We start from the raw sequence: 20181 nt of genomic DNA on the forward strand, positions 1-20181 counted from the left end.
CAATTAAGTACACCGCGAGTGTTCATAGCTCATTTGTACCTTCCTTGCGAACAAAAATGACACATACTCCGTCCTCTAACCACCCCACCATTTAGTTTATTTACAAAATGTCAGAACAGCCGTGTTCTCCGCGGACAAATTGAACGCAACAAAAACGTCTAGCACATAAAAAAACAAAACATTGACCCTATCTCATACTCCCCCACCCTCCCTAAACACTCTTACACACCAACACACGGCACTAAATACAATTTTTTATCCACGTTTCACCGCGCTGTACGCGGTCGACGGCGAATACAAGATGGCGGGCGCCACAGAAAATCTGACATGCTCTACGCACCTCGCCGTCCAATCAGCGAACACGTCGCATGTCCGCGGACATGACGCAAGGCCATGGGCCAATCGGGGTGCTGTCCGCGGAGCGAACAGGGAAGTCTGTCTGCGAAGCGAACACAGATATCACTAATTTTTTTGTCTTACGTTTTGGTCATTTTATTAAAAACTACTGGACGGATTTACACCAAATTTGCAAAAGCACGCTTTTGGGACCAAGCCCTCGCTCCTGCCGCAAATTTGGTGTAAATCCGTCCAGCGGTTTGGCCTGTGGCCGTGCGCAAAGTTTTTTCCCATTCAGTCTATGGGAAAAAAAAGTTTTGGGACCCCCCTATAACTTTGCCCCCCCTGGACGCCTGGTCAAAGTGTGAATGGTGCAATTGCTAGGGGGATGATATGAGATACTTACATGAATACGTGTGACCTCCAACTGATAGTACCTAGGGAATGGATACATACTTCAACATTTTCCTCGTTGGAATTGTGATCGGAATTATACCTGGACAGATCATGTTTACATTTCTTCTAATCTAGTCCCAATATGTTCCACCCTCTCAACTGAATGATTACAATATAGTGATCATTCTACTATTAATGTTAATATTGACATATCATTACAAAAACGTGAAATTCAGCTATTGTTGCTAGCAGCTAGAACTCTATATAGAGGAGGTCTAATTCTGAGGTGGAACTGTGTCCTTTGTATTATGCTCACAAGGGCCACAGGGGATGGCATGTTTCACTCTAATCAATGAGACACCAAAAGAACCTCCAAACAAATCATACCCCCATGTTTCTCCCACTTCCTTCCCCCTTGCCTCAAGGCTTAAACACCAGATGTTCAGGATAGACATTTTACAGGCACTCGCATTGCGCATTGCTCCTATCCAAGGTGGCCGGCCGCATAGAGGTAATCTCTGCAGTGATCTTGAGGCTCCGCCCAAAACTATGTAGACAAAGGGGCCAGCGCATGTTGAACACGCACAGCGTTTTGCGTGCTCTGCGCCTGCCGACATACCTGACGGTGGCGTCGGATCCGTATGGAGGAGATGTTTTTGCCTGCCACGGGTAGGACTATGCATCTTCTGATGCTTTAGACGCCTTGGCCTTGCAGCACTTGACCTCATGTGAATTTCTAACTGCTGCCAGCCGGATACTTATACTTGCACATGGTTTGCCCTCACCTCCTGTAGGCAACACAGGAAAACCCTTGGGCGAGGACATGACTTTTCCAGTCTTTATGATTCTCCTCCTTCATAGCACCATGGAACCTAGGTAATGCACAAGCAAATGATACCAGCTTTGTATAGAGAATGACAGCAATGTAGGTGTGGCGCATGCCAGTAAACACACGGTGAATGGGAGGAGTTTATAAGAAGGGCCCATCACATACCTGGTGGGAGCCGTTTCTTTCTTTGAAGTGTCTGCAATTATGGCATATGCCTTGTTGCAAAGGCTGACATCAGATTAACTGTTTGGTCGTCTCTAAAACCCTATGCCCTTTGAAGATGTAGCTTATTTGGCTTTATCTGTGTTCCTCTTCTCCCTAGGATACTGACGATGGCCTAATCCTAAAATATGGGTTTAAGGAAATAATGCCCATGATTTATTGACCTGGTCCTGAAGATGAAATCATTTGCCATAGTCATCGAAACTGGTCGACCTTTTTCTTGATGTTTACGATATCCACTAAAAGCTCATAGGATACGTACTTGGTAAAGAACCGATACCCGTTTTTGTAGACAGGGATTTTGAGCTCTATGGACCTTGCCCTCGCCCTGCAATGTGGCAGGATATTATAGACATCCATGGGCACCCAGCACATATGCCCTGATAACGTATTGCAATGTTGGCTATTAAAATAATAGGAAATTCCCCTTAGCAATGTTCATCTCATGAGCATATCGAGACAGGAACCCTATTTCTCCTGTCATAGGTTATCATTCCTGTGGGTTTTTATAAAATGAACTTTGACGCCTAAGTGATTGCGTACTGTAGGGACAGATTTCTCACCCTTTTCTTTTAGATAGGCGACACATCACCATCTCCCTGGGGACAGTACCCCCGATAGGATCAGGGCGTGCTTTTGTTTAGGGACAGCCTTAGCGGCTTTATGGGTAACTCTGGCTCAAACTGTTGTGTACTAGAGAGCGCTCCGTAGTCCGTTTTTGTGTGTTATAAAACGATGGGATATAACGGACGAATGAATTTGGTGCCCTACTAAAGATTTCCAATCTAGTCTCTGACTGTTGTTTTCACTCTAACCAGGAACCTCCGTATGAGGCATTCGCTGTTGGGTCTATCAATGAGAGGATTTTGAGGTGTATGAAAAATATCTGTAAGAAAGGCGGGGTAATAGTTCCCAAAAGGCACTTGCACACCTATGATGATAGGGCGGCGATGCAAAACGTAATAAAAGGAAAGAGCTTAGGGACCTGCGAGGCAGAAGCAAACTGGGCCCGGCTGCTCTTAGACCCTCCCATTAAAAAATTCTGCAGACATGTAGAAACTTCACAAAGGCTCTGAGACTTCATGCAAACTTACGAGATACTCAAATAGCACTGAGGGTACTATGCAAAACGCACATATCGAAATCTTGTGAACCTACTAACAAGACCACAGGGAATATTGCTCCCGCGGATTCTTGCATTATTGACGAAAAAAGATGAGTGATCTACTATGAGGAATTATATGCAAAAAAGGGGGACTACCAGCCTCCAATCTTTGGTAAAGTTAAATATACTGCATTACCTGATTTTCAATGGTCCCGGGAGGATGTTTATATGGCAATTCTCAAGGCAAAAACCTCTAGGGCTGTTGGACCAGACAGCCTTGCTCCAGTCACCAATAAAAGTGACCTGGCACTATGGTCAGGAATTTTGCACTCACTGCTCATGGAAGTGATGAATACATTGGTCTTCCCCCTCTTGGTGCACGTCCTGTATCATTCTGATTTTCAAGAAGGGGGATCCAGCGTGCCAATCAAATTATAGGTCGGTAGCCTTATTGGATGCTTCTACTAAACTCTTTGCCTCGTTGATACTGAGGGGCTTAAATAAATGGGCAGAGAAATGAGATCTCCTCTCACTTTTTCAAATAGGTTTTAGGGCATTTGTGGGACCTCCCTCATTGGTGTTATCATGAATAATTTTTTGGCGGAGGTAAAACAAAGCGTGCTTAGGCACAGGATAAATTGCTTCTATGGATATGAGAAATGCATTTGATCATGTAATAAGATACAAATTATGGGATATATTACTGAACTGGAAAATCCCCAATCCCCTAGTAAACCTATTGGCATGTTTGTACTCTCACGCTACATTAAGGATACGTTTGACGAGAGAGAGAGTGCGTTGTCACAACGATTGCCACTTCCATCGCTCTCAGACAAAGCTGCGTACTACCACCCACCCTCTTTCATCTCTGTATTGCTGACTTGGAGGAATTATGGAGGGCAAAACCACACATCCTGTTAAATTGGGAACTGCCAAAATAAATTGGTTAGCCTTTGTAGACAGCCTTTTATTCTCTGATCTTACCCCTCCAGAGAAAGTAGAATCTTTTCATCGGGTATGCCATCTCTAAAAAATGAAATGATCAATGGGTCAAAATCTAAAATTGTTATTCACACCAATAACCGGAAGCTCAAGACGATGTAGGTTGGGGAGGGTTTCGTCTTTGGACTATTTGGGCTTCAATCTAATAAATACGGTTACTATAATAGACTATATGCAAACGTTGCGAGCCAAGGTTCTACCCCTGATGGCGCAAATGAAAAGGACCTATCGTAGGTTGTGTGGCTTTTTGTTGCTCCCGCTTTTGCTGTTTTACTTGGTCATGGCAAGCGCACCGGACATCGGTCACTGAGCAACACGATACATCCGGTTTGCTCACCACAAACAAATCAGCCAGTAACACAGAAGTGGCGAAAGATGGACGCGGAAAGTAAGGGGTGGTGGGACTGGGGTTTGTTGTGTGTGTTGTTGTATGTGCTGTGTCTGCATGTATGTGTGAGCGTGATTGGGGAAGAGGGTTGGGAGGAGGGAGGACGGGAGTGGGCCTGGGTGTCCCTCGTTGAACACTGGGTAAGTAGTGGGGGGCTGAGGGGCGGAGGCTATGGGGGTTGCAGGGCTGTCCACTGCATAGTAGGATGATGGAGAGGGGGCACGCACGGGAAATGATCTTTCCCCACAGTGCCGACATTGGACTCGGTGAAGCGGGGTTCGATGAAATCGGCCTGCGGGTAAACATCATAGAAACGCAGTAAGCTGTAATGTGCAACCTTTCTGTATACCAAACATAGCAAAACTATTACTCATAAAGTTGCATATATAATCCATTTAAAACGGGGAAAAGAAACAAAATAGTGGGAGGTGGGAAAGATCACTGACGGCAGAATGGTTGTGGAACAGAAGGGGAGGGAAGAGTAGTGTGGGCGGGGCAAGGGGGTGGTTCGTCTAAAACCATAACATTTAGACAGTATCATATTAATTGTTTCAACCACTATATAAGTCCATAACGTTCATCTAGATGTATTTGTGCCGGTCTTGGGTCTCTTCCTGTAGAGGTGACCTCCTCTTCGGGATGTCCAGCCTGTCCCTGTCGGCCAACCATGTTTCCACACCTTGCCTAATCTTTGTTTACCATAGTCAAAGACACACTCTCTTAGACAGTGCACCAAATGGCTACATCACTCAGACCCCACAGTCTGAGAGAATGGCTTATAGTTGGTACTAGACGGTGCACCTGATGGCTGTATCACTCTGAGGCTTATTATTAGTTCAAGACTGGGCACGTGGTGGATGCATCACTCAGAGCCTATGGTGTGAGAGAAGGGTTTTCAATAGGCTCAAGACTTTGCACCTGATTGCTGTATCACTCAGAGCTCACAGTGTGGAGGGTGACCTTTTAGACTGTGCATCTAATAGCAGAATAATGTAGAGATCAGGATTAGGAAAGATTGCCTGATCCTTCTTTCATACTGTTCTTCTGATAGTTGTAGTACTCAGAGTTTATGATGTTTGGGGTTGTGACCCACACCTCGGTCTAAGCTCAGTTTCCATCATATGTATCATTCAGGATGCTGGAAGGGTGTCTAGACCTTATTGTAGGCTCTGGATCTGATGTTGGAGGCAAACTCATACCTGATTCCAGAATGTGTACCTGATAGCTGTGTCATTCAGCATTCATTTTGTTGCAAGATGGTTACACACCTCTGTGTCAGCTGTGTGCTCCATGGCTTTGTCACTCAGAGTTCCGGGTTGGGGTCCCAGTCCTGGTTCTAGAATATGCAACTGATGGCTCAACCATTCAGTGTTCTGGAGCTCCGGGGATGGCTTTCACCTCATTGTCGGCTGTGTGCCCAATGGCTTCATCCCTCAGAGCTCAGGGTCTAGGGCGAAGGTTCAGACGTGGTTCCAGAATGTTTGCCGATGGCTAAACTATTCAGCAGCTCATTTTATTGGAACTTGTTATTTGGCGGCGTGGAGCCATTATGTGAACACTTCAATGTAAACAGCTTCCTGCCGCAAAACTGTCGTTATTTGCACAGCGGAGTGAAAGCATGCCACCTCTTGCCTTCCCTTTTTGCACTCCTCGCTGCAAATGGAGCAAACGCTGCCTGCCTTGTGGGCATTGCAGGAGGCGTTTACAATGGATCCCTATGGGATCCGTCTGCTTTTTGCTGCTGCATAAAGCAGGTGGACCCCATAGGAATCCCCAGTATTTGTGCCTGCAGGAAAATGCATATGGGCGCAAATGCTGGAGAATTTGTATGGCGGAGAGGAAGGGAGCAGCGGGAACGCAAGTAGAATTCCACCCCTTCTCTCCACCATACAAATTACCCAAAATGGGAGGCACCGTTATTTGAAAGTGTAGGACGTTTACGCTTTCAATTAATAGTGCGCTGGGCCTAAAATGAGACCCTCAGTGTTCAGGAAATGTATAGATGGTTGGCACCTCTTTGTCAGCTCTGAGTTATCACTCAGAGATCATTGTGTGGTAGGAAGTCTAACTCCTAGTTCTGGAATGTGTGTCTGATGAGTGGATCCCTCAGTGTTCAATAGAATCGAGAATGGCTAGATGAATGGATCCCTCAGTGTTTAATAGACTCGAGGATGGCTAGATGAGTGGATCCCTCAGTGTTCAATAGAACCGAGGATGGCTAGATGAGTGGATCCATCAGTGTTCAATAGACTCGAGGATGGCTAGATGAGTGGATCCCTCAGTGTTCAATAGAATCGAGGATGGCTAGATGAGTGGGTCCATCAGTGTTCAATAGAATCGAGGATGGCTAGATGAGTGGATCCCTCAGTGTTCAATACAATCGAGGATGGCTAGATGAGTGGATCCATCAGTGTTTAATAGAATCGAGGATGGCTAGATGAATGGATCCCTCAGTGTTCAATAGACTCGAGGATGGCTAGATGAGTGGATCCCTCAGTGTTTAATAGAATCAAGGATGGCTAGATGAGTGGATCCCTCAATGTTCAATGGAATCGAGGATGGCTAGATGAGTGTATCCCTCAGTGTTCAATAGAATCGAGGATGGCTAGATGAATGGACCCATCAGTGTTCAATAGAATCTAGGATGGCTAGGTTTAGTATGCAACCCATAACTAAATCTAGCCATCCTCGATTCTATTGAACGCTGAGGCTACGTACTGATAGCTGCTTCGCTCAGGGCTCAGCATAATGGAGGACAATGCAGATCCAGTTCTAGGCTATGTATTTGGATGTTGGAGGAGGAATTAGCAGTAGTTCTACACAATTCAAATCAGCGCTGGATAGCTTGGGCGTAACCATACATGCCAACATTATTCATTTCATTTGGGAAGTGTTAGGCAAGTCCTGGTTTTAACTTTGCATTCTGGGACTTGTGTTCCAGGATTTCCTCATTATAAAACCAGGACTAGAAGTCCCAGAATGTAAAGTTAAAACCAGGACTGGACTAGCGGCTGCCGAATGGAAGGCCTTGTATTTGCTAGCTGTACCGCTCAGTGATCAGGATGTTGGAGTAGGATGTGAACACAGTCCTGCGCTATCTAATTACTGGCTGTATGATTCAAAGGTGAGGATGTTGGAGGAAGGCTTCGACTTGTTTCTAGACTGTGACTCTGATGGCTGATCACTCAGTGCTCAGAATGATGAAGGAAGGCATGGACCTGTTTCAGGACTGTGTATCCAACATCCATATTGCCCAGAGTGTTGGAGGAAGAGTTAGAGCTGCTTCAGTACTGTGCACCGGATGACTTTAATGCTCAGTGCTCATGATGTTCGAGAATAGGTTGGGATTTGTTCTAAACTCCGTATTCGACGGCTGTATCGTCCTGTGCTCTGGCTTTTGACGAAGGGAGTATACCCAATTCTAGGCTTCATATCGGAAATCTGTATTCCTCAGCATTTTGTTTTAGGAATGTTTAAACATACTTCTAGGCTATGTATTTCCTATCAGTACCGATCAGAATGTTGGAGGAGGCTTAAACCTGAACTGAGTCCAAACTGTGCATCTGATGACTGTTTTGCTCAGTGCTTGGGATGTTGAAGGATGGCCTGGGCCCATTTCTAGGCTCAGCATCCAATACCTGTATTACTCAAGGCTCAGGATTCTGGAAGAAGTCTTGGTACTTGTAGACTATGCAGCGGATCATTGTACCTCTTACTGCTCTGGACATTAGACAATAGCTTTTGATGTATTCTAGGCTCTGAATCTGATGGTTGTATCAGTCTTTGCTTGGGGTGTTGGAGGGTGGCTAGAATTTAGTTCTAGGCTATGTTATTTATGGCTGTATTGCTCATAGCTAAGGTTGTGGTCGGAAGGCTTAGACCTGATTCTAGACTGTGCACCTGTTGGATATTCCCCTAAGAGTTTAGAAGAAGGAATGGAAACTTTCTACTGTGCATCTGATATCTGTCTAACTCAGACTGCAGGGTGGACAATGATGGTCTGGACCTACTTTTAACATGCCTGTCTGTTGGCTGCATCACTCAGTTCTAAGGACGTTGGAGGATGGTTAGAACCTCAACAACAGCCTGGGGTGGGGCGCTAGCCAATCAGGGAGCTTGGAATGTGGGCTGTTTTCACTGATATAAGTCTGCGTTCAGAGCTTCCCTAGTGCTGGGCGCCCCTCACCCTGTGCATCACTTGTTTCCCACTCCCCCCACGGCGCACCTACCACCGGAAAAAAAAGCGCACACGGGTGCTAAAGGCTAAAATAAATTATGAAAGTGAAGCATGGTGCAGAAAACTTCACAGTGGTGCAGAACGGTGACGATAACTTTTGAGTCTTGGTGGATGACCTACGAAAAGAGAGAGCTTGCTAAAGCTATTGAAAATAGTATCTTCTTATGGGGTTTGTCTGTGCTGTGCAAACATTGTTTTGTTAAATCTATTGAAGCTAACACTGTATTCTGTCCTGTCTTGCAGGGGAAGGTTTTTGAAACAGCGAGAATGCATAACTTCCTGCGGTGACTCTGCTTCCTCTTTTCTCGAGGCAGCTTGAGGATGGGCTGCCTTCCTGCTGATTTTGAAATATCCGAAAGTGTCCCACATTGAGCCACGGACAGCCCACTTCTCAGTCCCATGACCACCCCGTGAGACCTCTGCATTAATCATCTTCCGGCTCTGCTCAGCTCATGGGCTCCCATAGAAACGATCCTACCAAATCGATGCTCAGAAAAACACATCAAATCCCCTAAACGTTACGTTTTGGGACCTGGACTGTTGCACTAATGGGTTGCCGATAGAAGCTATTCGTAACTTGGATCATAAGGGACCAAAGCCTCTATCACATTGGTGTGTCTGCTCAGATAATACAATATCATCAGTGATATTACACCTGCAACGCCCATTCCTTAGCTATATGGATAACATCAGAGCAGTTAAAAGACCAAGAAAACTGGGCACTATTTGTGACAGTGACTGCACCTTCACCCGCCAACCGGAATCCGAGTCATATGTGTCATTTCCAAATCCAATGGCCTAAATCCATTCTCCTAAGGATACCATGAACACATTAAAAACCTTAGAAGGAGCTATCATCAACTGAGGAGTTGAGTATTACTCCACTGCTCACTCCAACCTTCTCCAAAGTCCACCACCGTTTGCCTCCAGAGAATCCAAAGCACATTGTCCAAGCCGGTCTCTAAATGGGACTGCTTAGGCCCAAACAAAGAGGGGAGGGGTTCGGTTACAAGTCATATTCAACAGTAGGTTCCTCCACCACAAATGTATTGCTGCTCACACACACCCCAGAGTCTAGAAGAGGAAATAACACAGCAGCCACCCCATGACCTCTCCTCTTCCGCACACACTCTCTCAGGCACCTGAAACGCATGTTACCCGACAGCGGATATACAGTTTCAGAGCATAGGGTGCTAATGTGTCCGAAAGGCTTGCACTTTGAAAAAATGCTCAATACTTACTCAGTTCTCTAGTATCCCTGTGCCATTGTCTATTTGAATAGTTTAAAATGGTAGGAGACAAAGGGGTTTAGTGGAAGAGATGTGGCCTAGTAAAAGGCAAGTGGTCTAGTGGTATATATGTGGTTTACATGAGGAGATGGGTTTTTATAGTGGTTCAGTGGTGAAGATGTGGTTCAAGGGAAGAGATGTAGCTAGTGGTGTTGATGTAGTCTAATGTCATGTGGTTTAGTGGTGGAGCTGGGGTCTATATATGAAGATGTAGTCTGATGTTGGGGATGTGGTCTATTGATGTATGTGTTCTAATGGGGCAGACACTGGTGGTAAATGTGTGGTCTTGTGAAGAGATTTGCCTGAGCAGTGGAGAAGTGGCCTAGAGGTGAAGATGTGGTCTGGTGGTGGGGATGTAATTGGGCTAAATCAAATAGGTCCACTAAGGAGGGGGCATTTCTCATTCTGAAATGTAATCCAAAGGTTCCATGAAACTCAGAACTGTCATTCTGGGACCCTCTGCGACTGCACTAGAATGAGATGCTGTCGCTAGGGGCAAGAAGTGTTCATCAAACTACCTCCTCTGAGATACCTACTCTGAGTTGTGAACTCTCTGATTGGGAGAAGATGCTAAGGAAAAGCTTGCAAGTGCAAAATAGGACTTCCAGATTGAGAGCTGTTGGCCTAGAGGTAAAGAAACTGGGCAGGAGGGGTGGCCAGGCTGGGATCAATGGGCTTATAAGAGATGGCGTGCTGGAATGGGGTCCAGCAAAGGAAAGTGTTCTGGGACAAATCACACCAGGGCCCTTCATAATGTGGGCAGAGGAAGATTGGCTTAGTGAGAGGTTTTTATAGCTGCACTGTCATCAAATATTTCTGTGGGCCCTTCATCCGCAGGACCTAGTTGATTCTGAAATATGGGTGCTTGCCATGCTAAGATCCTTGTCTGCACCACTGCTGATATACATGCCCATGAGGTGGTTGATACAAGAGGGTCAAGTCCAAAAGGTGCAAAAGAGGTGTGCAGTCATTTGTATGCACATTTGGATATAGTGATGGACTTGAGCCAAGAAATTGAAGTACTCTATCACAACAGAAGTGCCAATAGTTGCCACAGGGTAGTGAGTGCTATATCAATGCAATAAATACATGAGTCAATGAATCAGAAGCAAATGCATTGCATGCACCCCCTTATTCCATTTTCTAGTGCACTTCTAGCTTGTCATAGAAGATGCAGATACATATTGAAGCAGATAAGGGGCACTAGTCCCTTGTAATCTTCCACTTCTTCGGCCATCGGCTAAGGGATATACACTCGACCTAGGTCCTCAGAGAGACTAATGTAATTATTCCTACAGAACCCATGAAAGAGGATTACCCAGACAGCATTCTGTGATGTAGTAAAACTGAGCCATTCTGAGATAACTGCTCACATAGCATTACAAAAAAGTGTCGAACAAGAACACGCTTCTGCGGAAACTAGGCTTGACAATACGGGCAGACCTTACATTTACACACAGAATTACCACAGACGCAATGTTCCCAGTCCGTTGAGAACAGACGTAGGAGTCCTCCAGAACCACCAACAGAAATGCCTGGACAGAATCCGCCAAAAGGGCTGGTGCAATGATATCAGCGAAGAGAAGCCAGAGCAGTGGGACGTTTGCATAAAGGCTGATTTGTAGATGATGACCTACAGGTGTTCGGTAATGAGAGCTCCAAGGAGAAGACAAGTCTCTTTGGAGGAACTGCAGCTAAAATCACCCAGAGCAAAAAGCAAGGGATCCCATAGAGGATCCAGAGCAGAGGGGACTGGGTTGCCATGGTGGCACACAAATAATGCTCCAAATGGCAAGAGGCTCACTCTTCTTTCATTAGTCATGGACCTCTCGGAGGATAAACCACCTACAGTCCTGGACATGGGAAGAGTGGAGGATTTTGATGATAGTGGAACAGGAATTAGGACCCAAATCAGTGAAGGTAAGCATGCATACAGGAACCACAGCAGAAGTGAGAAGTGCACGCTTCCACATGCAACATGCATGGTTAGGATGGCCATAGGGCTGCACGTCCATGGGACACTACCTTTGATTTCCTGCCCTTGCATTATACACACCCTTCTGGCACCTGATACCAGTGAGTTTACATTTATAAGGAGGAACTGCACACAATTGGTGTCACAGCGACATGCAGTTATGTGGTCACAGCATGTGTATGGCATGTGAGAAACCCTTTGCCTTGACATGCAAAACACCCTGGAAAAGAGCATGTCCACATCTCTAATTCAGGCACATCTGAGGATGAGGTGCTGGCAATCCACACCACAAGTGTGCCCACCACAAGGCCACTGCCATACCAACTCGTTCACTCTTTCACTCAGTATGCCACAGGCCAGACACAGGCACAGTGGTGGAGAATACGGCAACGCTGACATTCCATATATGAAACGACACTGCGGCTTCAGCTGGTGTTGACAGTTCCAAGCCTCATGAAGAACCCGTGGATAGGCCTGAGCACTAGACAAGTGCTGCAATACAAGCTAATGATGCCACCAGGCTGGTAGCCATTGACGCGTGACCGCACGCCCTTAACCAGAAGAAGGTGCGTGCACTGGAGATGTTGCTTCCACTTTGAGGGAGCTGGCAAATGTTGTGAGGGACATGAACCATGATGTCCACCAGTTGCCAAGACAGTGTGAGGTACAAGGAAATAAAAGGACTAGCCACAAGCCAGTGTCACGCAGCCTGCTATGAAGAGGCTGACAGCTTCACAGTGACTAGCTGATGCATTTAGCCGCAGTCAATGTATTATGTATGCTTCTATATATTTATGTAGCAGATTTATACAGCACAATCCTAGGCAGCAAGCAACCGAGCGTTGCACAAAGAGGGTGAGAATATATAGAGAGGAGCACAGGGAGTGCATGGTGAAGGGGCAAGAAGGTTAAGAGATCAACGGGCAACAAGGAGTTCTTTCAACCGCAGGGTCCTCCGTTACTTCCTGAAGTATGAGAGGGATGGGGGATCAGTCTGATGTGCCCTGATATGTTATTCTCCGTCAACAACAGGAATGCCATCGCGTTCCAGACCCTCATGCAAGTCATGAAATATTGCCCTGGACTGTGAAGAGAGCACCACATACACACTACAATCCCCTGCTCGTCCAACTCCTCCCAGCGTTGCCCGGATACTGGCACTTCAATGCAAGGCCAGCTGGCCAAACACACTAGCCAAGGCCCATCACTTCAAACATTGGCCAAGATGATTTCTACGCAAAGGGAGGGGTAATACTTGCCAGAATCACAGTGTGTGTGAGAGAGGCGGCTTGGGAGTCAAAACGTGCTGTTAGATGCTGTCACAGGTCCTTAACATCAGCACTTTATTAAATCAGTGTCTGTACAGTGCCGTAATACCATCATCTTTCCCACTTTATCTGTCGGTTCTATGATGTATGCTCGAGAACATTTTCTGGAGGTCCATTTGTTCTCAATTTATTTTTTAACACATTTCCTCACAAGACTATGTGGGGGAAGACCCCTGCAATTCCCCTCACCATCATTAAATACCTAGAACCACCCACCTATCTATATTTGCAAGGAAATGTGTTAAAAAAAGGAGAACAAATGGGCCTTGAGAAAAACAGCATGCCAGCAAATAGGCTAGAACGGACATGTTTGCCCAAGTCGTTGCATGTGTGGTTCAATTCACCATCACACTTTTTACCTCTTGTGCTTTTGGAACACTTTGCAGCACTGCCCTGTTGTGCAACATAGGACACCTTCTCAAAAGCGTACTGCAAGGGACCACCAGAATGATGTGGACACCTAAATCTAACTTTGAGAACTCCTGCTCACCACAGGGTTGTGTGCCCTGATGTGTACACACTTGTCTGGCAGCAGTGAATAACCAAAACAGGAAGCGATACCCTGAGTCACTGCTATTGGGATAGCAGAATTAGCCTGTTCTGACACAAATACAAAGGTGCGCTCTGTGACAAACCAAAGGGTGTCTCACTATCTAGACCCCGGGGATCTCTTGCTCAGGTGGCCAGGGCACAGTCATCGCCTTTGGATCCAGACCATGGGGGTGGCCAAGTGCGGGAGGATCACCTGAGTGAGGGGTCCTCTGGGAGACATCCAGTGGCAAGACGCAGTACCCCCCTCTTCAAAACACACCCCTACCCAACACTTCCTCCCCCTTTATAGGTTGCTGTAAGTCTTGCCCCGTTGCCCCTGCCCAATTCAAACAGGTAACCACATCAAAGGGAGGCATGGGAGAACAAACACAACACCCTATATCTCACAACAACAAAATCGTTCCCCTTCTTTAGATGATATTTTTACCTCCTCGTGAAAAAACTACAACTCCCACAATTCCTACCTACCACCACTCTACAAATACCATTTACCAAACCACTGGGACGAAGAAGAGGAGTAAAGGGAGCTATGAAGAATTCCCATAGAAACCAATCCAACAATGATTCCTATGGGCAGTCACCATTTTGTCCCAGTAATCATACCTCCCTTTTCAATCATTCCCACCTGAAACCTGTTAAGCCTCCCAGTCAGTATGAAAGGTGGAGCACACAGATTAACTTTGAGTGAGTGTGGGATGCTGCATGCTGGCTGAGAGGAGAGAATTTGAGCTGGAGAGACCCTGGAAGGCCTGGAGGAGGAAAGACTGCCTTAATGCTGGGCCTGTGAGTACAGGGGAGGTTGCAGTGTGGCAAGGGAGTTCTAACTCCAGGGTGCCAAACCAGGGGCAGCGGGGGAGTTACCTGGCTGTGCCCACACCGAAACTCCTTCCCTGGGCAAAACAGGAACTCCCAGGCCTTTGAGGGGCAGGTGGTGAGTGCCTGACCTCAACAAGTTATCCACTTTACCTCCTGCAGCCCCCAAAACCCTGGAATGCTGTATAGGGGAGCTGATGAAGTGGGAGCAAAAAAAGAAAAGTGCATTCCCTGGACATGAAGTCCAAAGACTTTAAAACTTTGCAAATCAAGAGGGGTTCGCGCCCGGCTGAGGGAGACCCCCTGAGAGGACAGAGTGAAAGAGAACAGCACCTCCAGCATTGCATTCAAAAGATACCAGCAGCCCTCCCGGGTGAATGGCCGCATCTCTGGTATCGTCCTTGGCTCCGAAATCATGAATACGAACAAAGAAACCAACAAAGCTGGTGAGTCGAAGCAAGCAAGAGATGTATAATAGCGATACAGTATAACAGAGTGGTGCTGCATAGCGACAGTGTCCAGTCGAAAGTCTCTGTTGAGTGAGTACTGATGTGAGCCTAAAGGATGTGTAATTGTCAAGATTAACCCCGGCAAAAGAGGAAGTGAAAAGGTGAATGCTTGAAGAGAAAGATTTCACAGAAGAGCAGAAGAGACCGATGTGAAGTGCTATGATTGCGAGGCCTGAGCTTGGCTGAGCGAGATTTGTGTTGAATCAGGTATTTGTTGATTGAGAGGTTCGAGCCCGGTTGAGGGAGACCTATGTGAACTGTTAAAGCTTTGAGAGGTCCGAGCCCGACAGAGGGAGACCTACGTGAACGTTTTGTTGAACTATGATTTATTGAGAGGTCCGAGTCAACAGAGGGAGACCTATCTGAACTTTTTATTGAACTGTGAAAGAACTTTGGTGAACTGGAAAACCAGTGACTTTAACGTGGAAGGCCAAGCGGGCTTCTAGCCACGTTTTGCACTGCCTTTGTTTTGAGAACCTGAGCCAGAGTGTGTCATCCTGTCTACGGGGGAGGCCTTACTCTCTGCTGTCTAATGTGGGGGGGAGAGCTAACTCAGCCACTTTGATCCTGTTATAACACTGATTTTCCTTTGCATGCATATTCCCCTTTATACACTTTTTGTATAAGAGATAGGGCAGGCATTAGGTTTTGTTAGTATAGGCCATTTTATTTTGACAGACATGACTAGGACTGTTTATTTATTATTTGATGGTAGAGTGTGCTCCCATCTTTAGATTTCGGGCCAGATAGGAGTTTTTTCCAACCCTTGTTGTTCAATAAACACCCTTGAACCTTGCATCTCTTGTGTCTGTCTTCACTTGTGATACCATGCCTCCCTTACAGCTCTCAATCACAAATTTTCCCGTTGAATGTGGCCAAATGTCATCGTGTGAGAGGAGCTTGTACCATGTTCCACCTCAGGAAGGAATTGCCCATGCAGAACTGGGAAGTTGTTTGCATTTCCTTTATTTGTAGTGGTAATATTTCCACTGTGAGCGAGGGACTACAAGTCGCAGAATGCAAGGCGAGCCTGGACTGGACAAATACTCTTACCTGGCATGGGAACACGTTGAGACCTCTGTATGTGTGCACTAAATTACATATTCCACAACTGGTGGATGTCAGCACAGTGACCCAGTATGGCAAAGGGGGATGTGCAGTTTACATGTATGCTATGTATCTCATTTCACCTTCTGATATGTTGCGGTGTGACAGGGTTACAGGTTGTGCATGCATTCACACCTACCATGCAAGAAGGAGTGTGGCACGGCTTGTAGGTCAGGAGTGGGAATCGTTATCGGGGATGGAGGACGGTGGGTTAATATATAGTAGTCATCCATAGCTTACATCCACACATGTTCACCATACTATATCTCTGTGAAGGCGGGCAAGCATCAGCTTCGTAGTTTCTAGAGTCATGCATGGACCCAGGAACAGGTGCACAAGAATGACCAAGTTGGTTTAACACGTTACTTCGTTTATTTCGTCTGCTTTGTCCCATTTCAGAAGACCAGTTTCCATGCCTGTGGAAGTACCAATAGATGTGTGTGCAGTCTAGGAAACCCAATAGGCTGTTGAATTCAGTAATGACATAGTAATCTGCCTTTATCCCACTGATGCTTTTCGGTTCAGTGGAGAATGTGAAGTCCTGGATGTGTGCTGCAACATGGCATTCATCAGATGTATCTGTGCGTGTGGAAAGGTGGTTCCGGTTCCATCCACAATGTGCACTGGAATGTGCCTAAGGCGCAAGGTAAGCAGAGAGATCAGCTTCAAGTCGGAAGGTACTGATGCCTGTATTCTGATAAGACTGGCTTTGTCATTTTGTCATTCTTTCTTTCTTTTTCCCCAAACCTTTTAGCTAAATTCAACACATAAAACACCAACTTAAGATCAAGAATTTAAAATCAAAGTCCCGGCCAATTCATAAACACAATGACCTCCTATCAAAACATTATAAACAGTTGATTAATCTTAAAATATCATATTCAAAAAAGTTTATGGTCGCTAAACGCAAGTCCATGTTTTCCCCACCTATCCGAATCCCTCAACATTCTTCAATTGACAAGGTTCCATTGCACGTGAACAAATTCCCCATATAAATAGGTCTCTGATGGGTTAAACCTTTGAAAAACAGCAGCAGGTGTTTTAGTGTTTCTCTCTGCTTCTCTCCTTGTTTCCTTGGTCGAGTATGAACTGCCAGTAGCTCTCTTGTCAGATACAAGTTCAAGCTTACCCTATGGAATTCTTTCCTGAAATACGATAAGGGAATTTGAGCGAGTATGGCGGCACCATTCCATATGCTCTCGTTTCATGTACGCAGTGATAAAACAGTTTGAATTTCTTTCCTTCATTCTGCGCACTAGTCCAGTCTGACCTCCAGACCTTGGCCGTCACTTGTCTGGGCTACTCATAAGGTTATCTGCAGTTGCATCTACCTCCGCTAATAGATGTTGCCCACTCTATCAATACGGGATCCCTGCCTGAATTCAAGGCGTTTTTTAGCATTTGGAATAATGGACCTTGATTTTCTTCGATACACTTACGATAGAGTGACAGGCTTTTCCAACGAACCATACCATAGAGGGAGATTAGGCCTAGTTTGTGTCGGACCACTTGAATGGGGATAGATTTTGGTTGCCCCAGTACCCATTTCCAAAAGAAACCCTCTATTATCAGCCAGATATTGCTAGGCCAAAATAAAGCCACCTCTGATTCATTCATCAGTGCTGCCATCACCTCCAATTTATAGAACTGAATGACGGGCACTAATGGAAAATAACCATATTTGTTGTGCATTTGTTTCCCTTGAGCTGCTAGGTTTTTTATCTTTAATTTTAATGACTTTTCAGTCGGGGCGTCAGCCCTGCTAGGGTTGATGCATACATCTAGGTATCCAAACACCTCCACTTGTTCCAAAGATACACCCTCCAGATACCAGGTGTGGGTTCTATCCGTCCTCTGCTGTGCAGGTTGTAGTATAAGGACATTTGACTTTGGGACATTGATCTCCAGGCTTTTGTCATGCACATAGTCCATTAGTTTACATAGTTGCCGTTTGAGACCAATTAGTTGCGTATAGTGGCCTGCTAAGCAGTTCCCCACCTATTATCGGAGGGAAACCTCTTTCCTTTATTAAAGTGTTCCCTAGGTCTGATATGAATACATTGAACAGTGCAGGTGCCAATGGGCACCCCCGCTTTAAGCCATTGGAAGTTGGAAGTCCTGCACCATTCAATCTAATTCTCAGGGATGTTTTGGATTATAAGGCTTTTATGGCCTCCAAGATATCACTAGGGCATCGCCAACTCACTAATTTGAACGCCCTATTTTCAAAGGTTCTTTTAAGTGTTAACACGTCTTCTCTTTTCTCTTGAGTGTACTTTTTGTCTGACATTTTTAGGATTGTTGCGGCAGATCTTTGCTTTTCGTATCCTCTTAATCTTTTCTGAGCCAGTGTCTGAAACTCAGGGGATTTGGATGGCAGAGTCTCGTGAATTTCAGTAGGATCCTCCTGGGTGTCCAAGGTGTAAACGGTTATGTTAAGTAGATCTTCCATGACGGAGTGTTCCATTTTACTCCTGCTAGGGCTCTGAATTGTTGGTGACTCACTACTTGCTTCCCACGCTGGTTGGAGTGCCTTACTTAATTTAGACTTCTTTGTGGCTGTTCTTAATGGGTTTGTGGGCGAGCAAGGAGCTGTTAAGTTTCTCCAAAATGTTCTGGACTCATTAGATCATATCTTGATTTGTTGGATTTGGTTTTTAGAATTGTTTTGGTTTTTCTGTTTCCTTGCCACCAATGTCCTCCTCTGCCTTTTCCATTTATCATGCTGAAAGTTTGAAAAGGACTCCTGAGGTCTAGATACGTCACCAATCAGTTTTCTCCCTGCCTCTTTGGAATTCACTTCCATTTTAGCTAGGAGGTCTTCTGCTATTACCTGGGACACCACAGATAATTTTTCAATTGATTCCACGTTTTCCATTGTGAGACCACCAATGCCTTTGGATCTGAATGTATCATATTTAAGTCGGAATTGAGAGCTAGGATTAGGGAGTCATCCAAACATTGAGTTATCCCGTGTCCATTTGTGTTCTCTTCCATTTGGCTTTATATGCATCAATTTTCAATCCCACGCCCCCTAATACTACAGGGTTTTGGATCGGAAGGGCTGCCTGTTTTATCGTCGGTTCATTGTTTATTGCCTCTATCGAAATTGGTGATGTTTCTGGCTTATTTCTGACTTTAGTGACCGTAGGATAGCCCTCTAAGAATAGCATTTTCGAGTGCAGCATGGCTATTAATGTAGCTGGATTTTTCATGGTGTCATTGATTGTTTCATACAGTTTTAAAAAAGGGGTGAGAGATATAGTTAGCGCGGACATGATATTAAAGTTATTCGAGATTAGAGGGATTGAGATACTCTTACTGCGATGACTGCTTTTCTCCGGGGATACTCTTAGGAAGTTGAGGAGTTTGTTGTCGATGAGTGGTGAGTCACCATAATTACTTCTGGCCAGGGAGCCAATGTTCTTTTCCACCTCCTCCAGTTCAAGGGATCTATCATCCAATAATGTTTTCTGGAGATCTCCCAACAGGTCTTCAGATTTCTCAGACCCCAATATTACCTCCATGTTTGCAACTCTTTGTAAGTCTGGAAGCATGCGCCCTGTGTTTACTCCTTGTATTAGTTTCTTGACACCCTGAATGTCCATTGTAGGTCTTGATTCAAGTGAGATAGTTTGAGTAGAGGGTGCCACTCTTTTCACCAACGGTTCTGAGGTACTGGTATGTGGTGTCATTAAACCTGCTCTCAGTATAGCATTTATGGTTGATTTTGAAGGTTCCTTCGAATTGGCCACCACAGGGGTCACCACAGGGGTCAAGTCACTGTTAGGACCTAAGACCCCTAGGTTGGTTGCTCCCTCCACAAATTCGTCCAGTGTTCCCTCCAGTGTCTCTGCATCCGTAAGTTCCCCTAGATTTGATTGATAATTTTCATTTCACTTCAGTGGAGCTCTTTCAAAGTACGCCATATATTTTGAATTTGGTTCAAAGATTTTGTTTTGTTTAAGTTTGAGTCATTCGTAAGAATCTGCCGTGGGAAGGCTGTCAGTGGGAGTGGGGCCAGGTAACAAACAAGGCCCACTGCTTCTATGTCCCCCCCCTCTCCTAGAATACTGTTCTTTGATGAGGTAGC

General features: G+C 45.5%; 1 long non-coding RNA gene across 1 annotated transcript in view; it reads left to right on the forward strand.

Annotated features, from left to right (window-relative positions):
- LOC138503426 (uncharacterized) overlaps positions 1-15777 on the forward strand; it is a 32578-nt gene extending 16801 nt beyond the window's left edge. Inside the window, exon 2 of the long non-coding RNA XR_011279635.1 lies at positions 8759-15777. This is a non-coding gene — a long non-coding RNA (uncharacterized lncRNA). The remainder of the gene's footprint in view (positions 1-8758) is intronic.
- The last annotated feature ends 4404 nt before the right edge of the window (positions 15778-20181 follow it).

This window comes from Ambystoma mexicanum, chromosome 11 (genome assembly GCF_040938575.1).
Source record: "Ambystoma mexicanum isolate Mex_15411 chromosome 11, UKY_AmexF1_1, whole genome shotgun sequence".
Classification (NCBI taxonomy): domain Eukaryota; kingdom Metazoa; phylum Chordata; class Amphibia; order Caudata; family Ambystomatidae; genus Ambystoma; species Ambystoma mexicanum.